A 10216-nucleotide genomic window follows, 5' to 3' on the forward strand; every position below is an offset into this window, starting at 1 on the left:
AGCCATCTGGCCAGTTTTAACCAGTGGGTTGTACGTGGAAGACATACATTTCACTTCTGGGCCAGGATTTCAATTGCTAATTCAAAAATGCTTCCGAGTTCTCTTTTCCTCTGACTCAGTGAATGGCAATGTGCACGTAAAGACTGTTTCATCAGGTTGGGTTCTGGAGTGAGCATGACGCCAGTAGGACCTCCTGGGCATCTGTGCAGGCGGGGTTGTGTGTGGGTAAATCAGTCTGTGCAGTTGTTTCTCTAGCATAATCTAGTCTATCTTTTTTTTTTTTTGAGACAGGATTTCTCTGTGGCTTTGGAGGCTGTCCTGGAACTAGCTCTATGTAGACCAGGCTGGCCTCGAACTCAGAGAGATCCACCTGCCTCTGCCTCCCGAGTGTTGGGATTAAAAGGGTGGGCCACCAACGCCTGGCTTAATCTAGTCTATTTTAACTAAGTCTTCCTCGGAGTTGGAACGGAGCAGGCTCCTAGCCTCTGCTCTTTTGCTTGGGTATAAACTGTGCCTAGATGACCCCTCCTTCTGGTTGGGATGGCTATATTGTGTTCTTTTATTCTGTGCCCAGGCTCTAGCACCTCTCGTGGTGCCTGGTAGAGTAGAGGTACAAATTATATGTGCCCATAGCCTTGGTTAGAGCATGGGGTTGAAATGTACTTTTTTTTTAATGATTGTTAATCATGTGTTTGTCTATATGTGGGTATGCACATGTGCCTGCATCGGTCAGGAGAGGGAGCCAAATCCTCTGGAACTTGAGTTAAGATGGTTGTGAGCCACCATGTGGGCACTGGGAGCCATTCCCAGGTTCTCTGGAGGAACCTGAAGTGCTCTTAATTGCTGAATCATCTCCAGTCCAAGCATGTTCCATTCTTGTGAGCAGTTCCCACACTCATTAGTCCTGGTGATTACGATGCCTTGGGGATGGAGTCGGCACCTGGCATGTTCCCTTCAGTGGACAGCAACCCCACCCCAGGGATGAAGTCTGACTCTCTAAGCCACTCATAATCCTTTTTCCCTTGGGGCTGTAATCAAATTAGACCAGCCAATCGTGGGCAACAGAGTATAAGGACAAGCCTTTCTTTCTAAATGCCCCTTCCTCCTTCCTATCCCTAGTATAAAAGAGTAAGAGATGAGACACACAGACAGACATTTTTAAAAAAATTTTAACTTTGTTCCTCCCATACAATATATTCTTTTGATCATGTTTCAGTTTCCTGGCAGTCAAGTCTGAGACAGGAGTTTTGCTTATCTTCTGTTTGGGAGAGAACCAGGAAGCAGGGAAGACGGGGTAGGGGACAGGGGTAAGAATGAAGTAGGAGAGAGGAAAACCAAGGTGGCGTGGACTTTGGATCTTGCTATTTCCTTTCAGGGACATCTGAACTGTCCCTTCAAATGGCAGAAGGTGGAACATTTATCCCACAGCTTTCTCTGGTTGCCTGCCAAACCTCAATTTGCTGGAACTGGTTCTTCACTGGTGGCCTCCTGGAGACAGGAACCCAGTGCGTGTTTCTCTGCCCGATTCTGTCCTTTGGGGCCCGTCCATGGCACCTGCTTTCATACTCCCATCTCTCTTGCTTCCTCTGCCACTCCTCCCCCATGCTCGCCCTGTTCTCTGGCCACTCATTCCAGTTTCCTTCCCAGTCTCCTTGTCTTTCCTCCACTCTAGGTGACAATCTCTTGAATTCTATTCTAGTCTTCCTCACCTCTACCCACTTTCCATGGGAAGACCATTCCATGAAATTGTTTCTACTCCTCAATCCCGAGTCCTGCCTCTCCTGAGTCTTGTATGCTATCATTCTGTCTGTTTGTCTCTCTGTCATCTATCTATCTATCATCTATGTATCTATCTAATCTATCTGTATCTATCATCTACCTATTCATCTATCATTATCATCTATCTATCAGCTTACCTACTTATTGATTTAGCTCTCCATCCAACATATCTTGATTGAGGAATATGCCAGGGTTGGGTATAGAAGAAACAGAAGCTTGCCTTCTGTGAGCGCTAGCCAACTTGGAGCTAGGGGACAAGAGCCAAGGAAACAAATAAACCAGATATTTTTAGACAGTGGTAAGTGTATGAAGCCAAAAAGCAGGTCAGTGTGATAGGGTGTGTATGCATTCGTGCAAGTTACCGGAATGACTGCTTGAGTGGGTGATGTTTGAACAGAGATCACGGAGTGGCATGTGTCAATTATTACTGCGCAAGAACAGAAGTCACAGAAGCATAGAGAACTTTCTAACATGTTTGTTTAAAGGAGAAAAAGAAGGCCAGTGTGGCTGGGGCAATGTGAGAGTGAAGGAGTGTGGTTAGAGATAAAGTCAGAAAAATCGCAGGGACCTGGTCAAGGGGGGCAAGGGAGTGCCATTTAAGAAAATCCCCAGGTGGTGTTTGTGTAAGCCTCTGTACATTTGAGAGCCACTACTAGATGGAGAAGAGAAGAGCTACTCTGTGCAAAAAGCTATTCTTAAACACTATTTTGGAAAGTCTAAAACACACAGAAGGATAGAGCATGGCTCCAACCTCCTATGTACCCATCACCCGGCTTCAACACCATCCACCGAATGTTACAAAGGAAACTGAAAATAGTAGCCAGGATGTGGGAGGAAGCTCAGGGAAGTATTGTGTCAATAAAGGATGTCTCAGGGAGAGGGGTCGACAGGGACAGATAAAGGCCGGAGGTTCTGTAGTTTGAGAAAAGGCCGCACCTCTGCCAATGTCATCTTGCTGTGGTGCTTGTTATATGGACATTGACCATGGAAGCTCCCCCTCGGCCCACCTCTGTGTTTTCTTCCATCTAAGCGTCTTGTGTGGTTACGTGGGGCATGAGAACAGGGTCTGAGACTTGAGTTCAGACAGTCCGTTTGGGAGGAGGTCTTGGGAAGGGGGAAGGAGGGCATAAGAATGAGCAGGCAAGGGGGGAAAGCATGAGGGTTGGGGCGCTGAGCCCTGGGCAGCTGGGGCTTGGCTGGATGGGCTGTGAGGAAGCATCTTGGATAATTCTGATGAGCAGGAGGCTCAGGAGCCTAGCCTGTGGTTTCTTCTGCCACTTCTCAGGACTATGCTGAGCACAGTCATGGCTAGGCTGTCTTGTGTGCAGGCTGGATGAGTTTCCCAGGATACTCCCAAGGTTGTGATCTGGCCATGTGACATCCACTAAAGAGGGTTGCTGACAGCACGGTGGTGGTGATGATGATGCGGGCTGTCTTACAGCTGCATCTGACTCTGTGGGTGAAGACATGGAGTGTAGAACTCTTACAGTGCTTTGTTTTAGATGGGGACTCCCTACATACACACCCCTGGCTGAACTGGGGCTCTACTGAGTAGACCAGACTAGCTTCAAACTTGCAACAATCCTCCTGTCTTTCAAGTGCCGGGTTTATAGATAGACTCAACTATGACCAACAAGGCTTGTCATGTGTGTACTAGAATCTAAACTCCCTACTGTGTGATACTGAGTTTCCCTCTGTTGTTCAGGTCAGCAGAACAGAAGTCATTCTTGGTGCTTCCCCTCATCTGTCTCAACTTATGTGATCCTATCTGGAAGACACTTGAGATACTCTAAAAGCTTTGACCCAAGATATGTTACCAGACCACACGGAGAAGTTCCAGGTGGCGAAGGGTCCAAAAGGGGCCACCTAATTCTATATTGAGGTTCAGGGCAAGCATTCAGAAAGAAGCAACATGCAAAACAGGTCTGTGAGGACAGAGTAGTGACTAACCAGACAGAGGGCTGCAAAGACAGAGGTTCCCTCAGAGGGAAAGCATCCATGAAAGTTAGGGAAGAGGGTGTGACAAATTTAAGGTACCACAAAAGGTCAGGTAGCCTGAGGGAGGTAGAAAGGGAAGATGGAGAAAAGCAGTGACAGTATCATGTGAGGCTTGTTAGAAAACACTGTCGTTATTCCAACAGTAATGGGAAGCCACAGTGGTAGCAGAAGTTTCTGTTTCACCAGTTCCCGCAGCTCTTTAGCCCCAAATAAACACACAGAGACATAGTAATTATAAAACTGTTTGGCCGATGACTAGGCTTCTTACTGGCTAGCTCCATCTTAATTATTTCTATTAATCTATGCATTGACACAAGGCTATGGCTAACCCGTAATCCAGCATGTTACTCCTTTGGCAGCATGGCATCTCTCCTTGGCCGCCTTTCTCCCTCTTCCTCTCCCCAGCCTTCTCCTGGTCTGGTGGCCCTGCCTATGCTTCCTGCCTGGCTACTGGCCAATCAGTGTTTTATTTATCAACCAATAAGAGAAACATATATACAGAAGGACATCCCCCATCACACAAGGATTTAAATCAAGACAATGATGGCATGGGGTATGAACGATAGTAAGATCAATCTGGATAAGGTGTGGGGGAGAAATTAGTGCACTTCATCAGTGTTAGACTGTCCCTACTCAGGGTCTGTTCCCTGCCTCCTGCTATAGAGCATGGTTTTCCTTCAGAGGATCATGTCCCCAGCTATACAGTCTGAGTGGGATGGAACTTTATCCCCACCTATGCCTAAGCTGATGAGCACAGTGGCTACAGTGGCTGGGTCAGGTTCATGCATTCATCCTTGTTTCAAGTCAACGAGGGACTGTGAATCTCAGGGTGGTTTGGCAGCTGCTCATTTGAAGTTATGACCGTCATGGGGGAAGTTGGAGCTGTTGAAACATGGTGTCCTAGTCATTGTTCTGTTCCTCTGAAGAGATGGCCATGACCCTGGAAACTCTCAAGAAAACAAGCATTTCATTGGGGCTTGCTTATGGTTTCAGAGGTTTAGTCCATTATCATCATGATGGAGAGCATGGCGACACACAGGCAGATGTGCTACTGCAGAAGTGACTGAGAGTTCTGCATCTGGATTTGCAGGCAGCAGGAAGAGAGGAACACTGGGCCTGGCTTGGGCTTTTGCAACCTTAAAGCCATCCCCAGTGACACACTTCCTCCAACAAGGCCACACCTCTAAATCCTTCTCAAGTAGTACTGCTCCCTAATGACTAAGCATTCAAATATATGAATCTATGGGGGCCATTCTTTCTCAAACCACCATACATGGTGAAGAAGCCATCAAGAAACACAGAATGGGGAGGGAGGAGGAGATCTGAGTCTTTTGGGACACTGTGTGAACTCTTAGATCAAGCTTGAAGCCACATCTTCCCCTCGACTCCATGAGGTGATAACTGTTTTGCATTGCTAAAGTCAGTTGAGTTGGAGTTTTGTTTATTATAGCTTAAGTATTGCCAATTGACAGAGAAACTAGTTCATGAATAGAGCTAGGGCCCTAAAAGTGAAACTGGCTCAGCTAGAAGAGTCAGGACCAAGGTCTGAGACTCTGCTTCTGGAGCTGGGAGAATGCAGTCCAGCATAGCTGGTCACTCAGGCTCCCAGGCTCCTCTCTAACTTCTTGGGATGTAGGTCCTGTGCTTACTGACTGTAGCATTAACAACACTGAGACCACTGGACTGGATTGGCTGTTTCTGGTTACTGTTAGTAAACTGTTATCAACAGGTAAATTCATCATGAACTATCTAGCTCAAAAACAGGAAATACAGCACTGATAAGAGGGTGCCTTGCTTAAAAAAAAAAGACAAAACCCAAAACTACCTGGGTGTGATTGCCCATGCCTTTAATTCCAGCACTCAGGAGGCAGAGGCAGGTGGATCTCTGTGAGTTTGAGGCCAGCCTGGTCTACAGAGTGAGTTCCAGGACAGCGAGGGCAATATAGAAAGACCCTGTTTCAAAGACACAAACAAAACAAAACAAAATAACATTTCTGGGATCCTAAAGCCTTGCAGGCCTGGAAGCAGAAAGAGGAGAAGACACAGTGTGAGACAGAACACACTGTAAGACAGTCTGGGGTGTGGATGAGGCTGCTCCCCCTCTCCTTCCTCCCATCATTGCTGTCACAGAGTGGGAACAGCCTATGAGCAAGGACCAGATTCAAGCACCTTCAGCTTCTTCTAGGGTCTAACTGAGGACTGTGCTTGAAGCTGGGGCTTTGGGAAGACTGCTAAGGCCTGGACAAACAGCACTTTCCTGGTCCTCAGCAGAGCACACAGAAGACACTGTCAACATCAGTACCAACCAGAGAAGACTAGTTCCATCTAGGTGTTGGGTTTTATGTACTAGCTCTTGGAATCATCCCGAAACAGACCAACCTGAAGTTAGTGCCAGAGAAATGCCAAGCTGAGTAGAAGACATGGCACCTCACAACGTGTTTCTCAGTTTCCCAGACATCGTGAGTCTGTCTTCTTAGGGCTGAGCCACTGGAGTTGCTGGGTTCTCATACTTTCAGATCACAGCAAGTTCATTAAAATACAGCTTCTTGCATCGGGGAGATAGCCCAGGCAACAAAGAGCTTGCTGAATCCTGAGGACTTGCAGTGCAATCCCCATCACCGTGGAAAAGTAGTTTGTCTTCCAGTTAGTAATTCCCGTGGTGGGAGATGAAACAGTGACTCTCCGAAGCTTGCTGACTAACCCTATGTCAAAAACCAAAGTGAATGTCTCCCAAGAAACAACCCCTCGACCTCTGGCCTCCACACGCATGTGATCCACCTACAAAATGCAATCTCCACCCCACACACAAATACAACTTCTTGGGCTTTATCTCCAAAACTTTGATTCCTCTCTTGTAGAATTTGGCTTAGCTTGAGAATGTTGCATTTAGGGCCATTGCATACTTCTTTTTTTATTTTTTTATTTTTGGTTTTTCGAGACAAGGTTTCTCTGTAGCTTTGGAGGCTGTCCTGGAACTCACTTTGTAGACCAGGCTGGCCTCGAACTCACAGAGATCCACCTGCCTCTGCCTCCCGAGTGCTGGGATTAAAGGCGTGCGCCACCAACGCCTGGCGATCCTCTGGCTCTTACAGTCTTTCCACCCCTTCTCCTGAAATGTCCCCTGAGCTGTACATTTGGGAGTTGTAGATGTGTCCACTGGAACTGGGCTTCACAACTCTGCATTTTGATTGGTTGCAGTTTACTATCATGGTCTTTATCTACTGCATAGAGCAATTTCCTTGATGAGGGGCAACCTCTGTGTTTGGAGCTGATAAATATGGTGCTGTCAAACTCCTACTCTATACCCTATACAAGGCACAGATTCTGCAAGGACAAAATACTAATCCTGTTACCTTGGATTAAGAAGTATGTAATGAGCCGGGCGTTGGTGGCGCACGCCTTTAATCCCAGCACTCGGGAGGCAGAGGCAGGTGGATCTCTGTGAGTTCAAGACCAGCCTGGACTACTGAGCGAGTTCCAGGACAGCCTCCAAAGCCACAGAGAAACCCTGTCTCGAAAAACCAAAAAAAAAAAAAAAAAAAAAAAAAAAAGAGCCAGAGGATCAGGGAGTTTGCTGTGAGACTGTGTCTTCCAGGAATGTCAGAAGCTACACCCATGAAGTCTCACCCACATGACTGCCCAAACATGAATTGAACAAGGGCAACAACAGCAGACATGCCAAAGTGGATGGGGCAAAGGGTAATATGCCTCAACCCTACACACAGAATTACAGGCAGCTATGAATGCTGAGTGAGAGAAATAGTCTCCCCCAGCAAAGAGCACACCAATTGGTTATCTAATACCAAATGATCAGTCCTGAAGACACACACATAACTAACATTATGCAGAATGAGCTGGTTATATCTAGGAATATGTATGTATATATGTATGTATGTATGTATGTATGTATGAATGTGTGGTGCCTGCACCACAAGCAGCTCCAAGGTATCAGGAAAAGAAAGACAAGACGTCCCCCTGTTTGTATTAAGAGAATGCATGCGCTGCCTTTATTGCCAGGAGAATGTGTGTGTATCTTCATTGTAAGTGCTAAGAGGTCTCTCTCTTGTAGGAGGGAGGAGCTTTATATACAGGTTTACAGCACAGTGGAAAAACCCCAGGTAGAAGAGAGCATGTTTTTCTCCTGCTGAATGTTGATGTCAGAGGGTCAAGGCCAGGGCAGGAAGCCAGGACTAGAAAACAGGATGGACTTGTACCCTGTGGGAGCTGGGGCCCAACATGTATGTATGTATGTATGTATGTATGTATGTACATCTACACATGTAACAATTAATGAAAAAAGAGGCATGGATTTGAAAGAGAGCTGAGAGGGGTGTATATTGGAGCATTTGAAGGGAGGAATGAGAAGGGAGAAATGATGTACTTATATTACAATCTCAAAACAAAAAACCATGGATTCCAGAGCCCAGGGAGCTGGGGAGGCATGCAGATTGCAATGCCAGGGGATCACCGGCCCCAAGTCTCTGGTCTTCATTTTTTCATTCTACTCTGCTCTAATGGGGCTGCTGATCCAGCTACTGAGTGTGCAACAAGTGTGTCTGGGATCTTCACTTGGTGTCCCTTGTACAAGCAGACAGTTCTAGGTGTGTGTGTGCACGTGCGTGCGTGCGTGTGTGCGTGTGTGTGTGTGCGTGTGTGTGTGTTAGGCATACATGCACGAGTGTGAATGATTTCCAGTCTTTCCCCTGTGTATTATTTTCTTCTCTCCACCACCCTTGATGAGAGAGTGTATTGAGAGTCTCAGGCAAGCACTTTCCCTTTCTTGGCACCTTGGGTGACTCCTGTGTCAGCTTCACATGCCACTGATCAAAGGCTGTAGTACTGTGAAGGTCAGGATATTTAAAGTCACATTCTTGGGAGTGCTCAGGACACTGCCAGCTTCACTTGGGGTGAGATAAGTGCACACAGGACAGCTGTCACTGTGTCAGCTGCTGTTAGTGGTAGAGTCCAACAGCACATGCCCAGCACAGGAATGGCTTTTCTTCTCCTTCCTTCCTTTTTTTTTTTTGTAGCTCTGGCTGTCTACAACTCACTATTTAGACCAGTCTGGCCTGGCCTGGAACTCACAGAGGTCCTCCTGCTTCTCCCTCCTGAGTGCTGGTGTTACAGGTGTGGTCTACTAACACCTGGCTTATCATCATTTGTTTCTAGCTGGTGGTGTCTAAGTGACCGCTTGTTTCTCTTTATTTGGTTTCGTAAATGTTTAGCTCGACAGTACTTTGTTATTTATTTACTCAGTTATTTTTGAGATAGGATATCTCATGGCTTGCACTGGCTTCAGACTAACTGTAACTGAGGATAACTTTGAACTCTGATTCTCCTGCCTCTGCCTCTGGAGTTTGGGATGACCAGTGTGCACCATTATGTCTGGCATGCTAGAAACAAGATACAGAAAGATATAGGTGTGGTCATTCCACCAGTGGATTCAGACTGGAAGGTGGTGGGAGAGTTGATGGTGGTTACGGGGAATTCTTCTAAAAACAGGACCCTGAGATGAATAGACATATTTAAGTATATATCACCCAGCCAACTTCTATTTCTGCCTAAGATGAAATAACAGAAATGGAATTCACCCTCTATCCTCAAGCAACTAAAGAGTTGGTACAAAATAAGCAAGGCATGGTTGTTCATACTTTCTAGGCTGAGAGAAGAATGTTTCCAGGAAGTCCAGGCCAGCCCTAGACTATAGGATGAGACATGATCTGTCTTAGCTATGGTTTCTATTGCTGGGAACAGAACCATGGCCACAGCAACTCTTATAAAGGAAAGCATTTAGTTGGGGCTGGCTCACAGTTCAGAGGTTCAGTCCATCAGCATCATGGTGGGGAGCATGGTGACATGCAGGCAGACACGGTGCTGGCTACATCTTGACCAGAAGGCAGCAGGAAGTGGATTGTGACACTGACAGAAGCTTAAGTGAAAGAAACCTCAAAGCCTGTCCGCGCAGTGACACACTGCCTCCAACAAGACCACACCTCCTCCAAAAAGCCACACCCCCTCCAACAAGACCACACCTCCTCCAACAAAGCCACACCTCCTCCAACAAAGCCACACCTCCGCTAGTGCCACCCTCCATGAGCTTATGGGGGCCAATTACATACAAACTGCCACATGGTCTCAATAAACAAAATAGCAACCAAACAAAACACGATGAGCAAAATGTGTGAAACAGTGTCTCTGGGTACCTCACTGTCAGGGGGCAATCCAGAGCTCTAGCAAGAATGTGACTTTGACCTCGTGGTGACAATCCCAAGGACATTGATGGAGGGTGTGTGGAGCTGAGACAAGAGTGACCCATGTAACAGGAAGTGGACCTCATGATGGCTCTCACTAGCTGCCTTCTGATAGTTTTCAGGACACAACACAGATGGGGCAGACAGGCAGAGTCCAAGAGTCTCTCTGAGTCGAGAAATTGGATCAG

The sequence above is a fragment of the Mesocricetus auratus genome, unplaced genomic scaffold, assembly GCF_017639785.1.
Source record: "Mesocricetus auratus isolate SY011 unplaced genomic scaffold, BCM_Maur_2.0 Super-Scaffold_100011, whole genome shotgun sequence".
In the NCBI taxonomy this organism is placed as follows: Eukaryota; Metazoa; Chordata; class Mammalia; order Rodentia; family Cricetidae; genus Mesocricetus; species Mesocricetus auratus.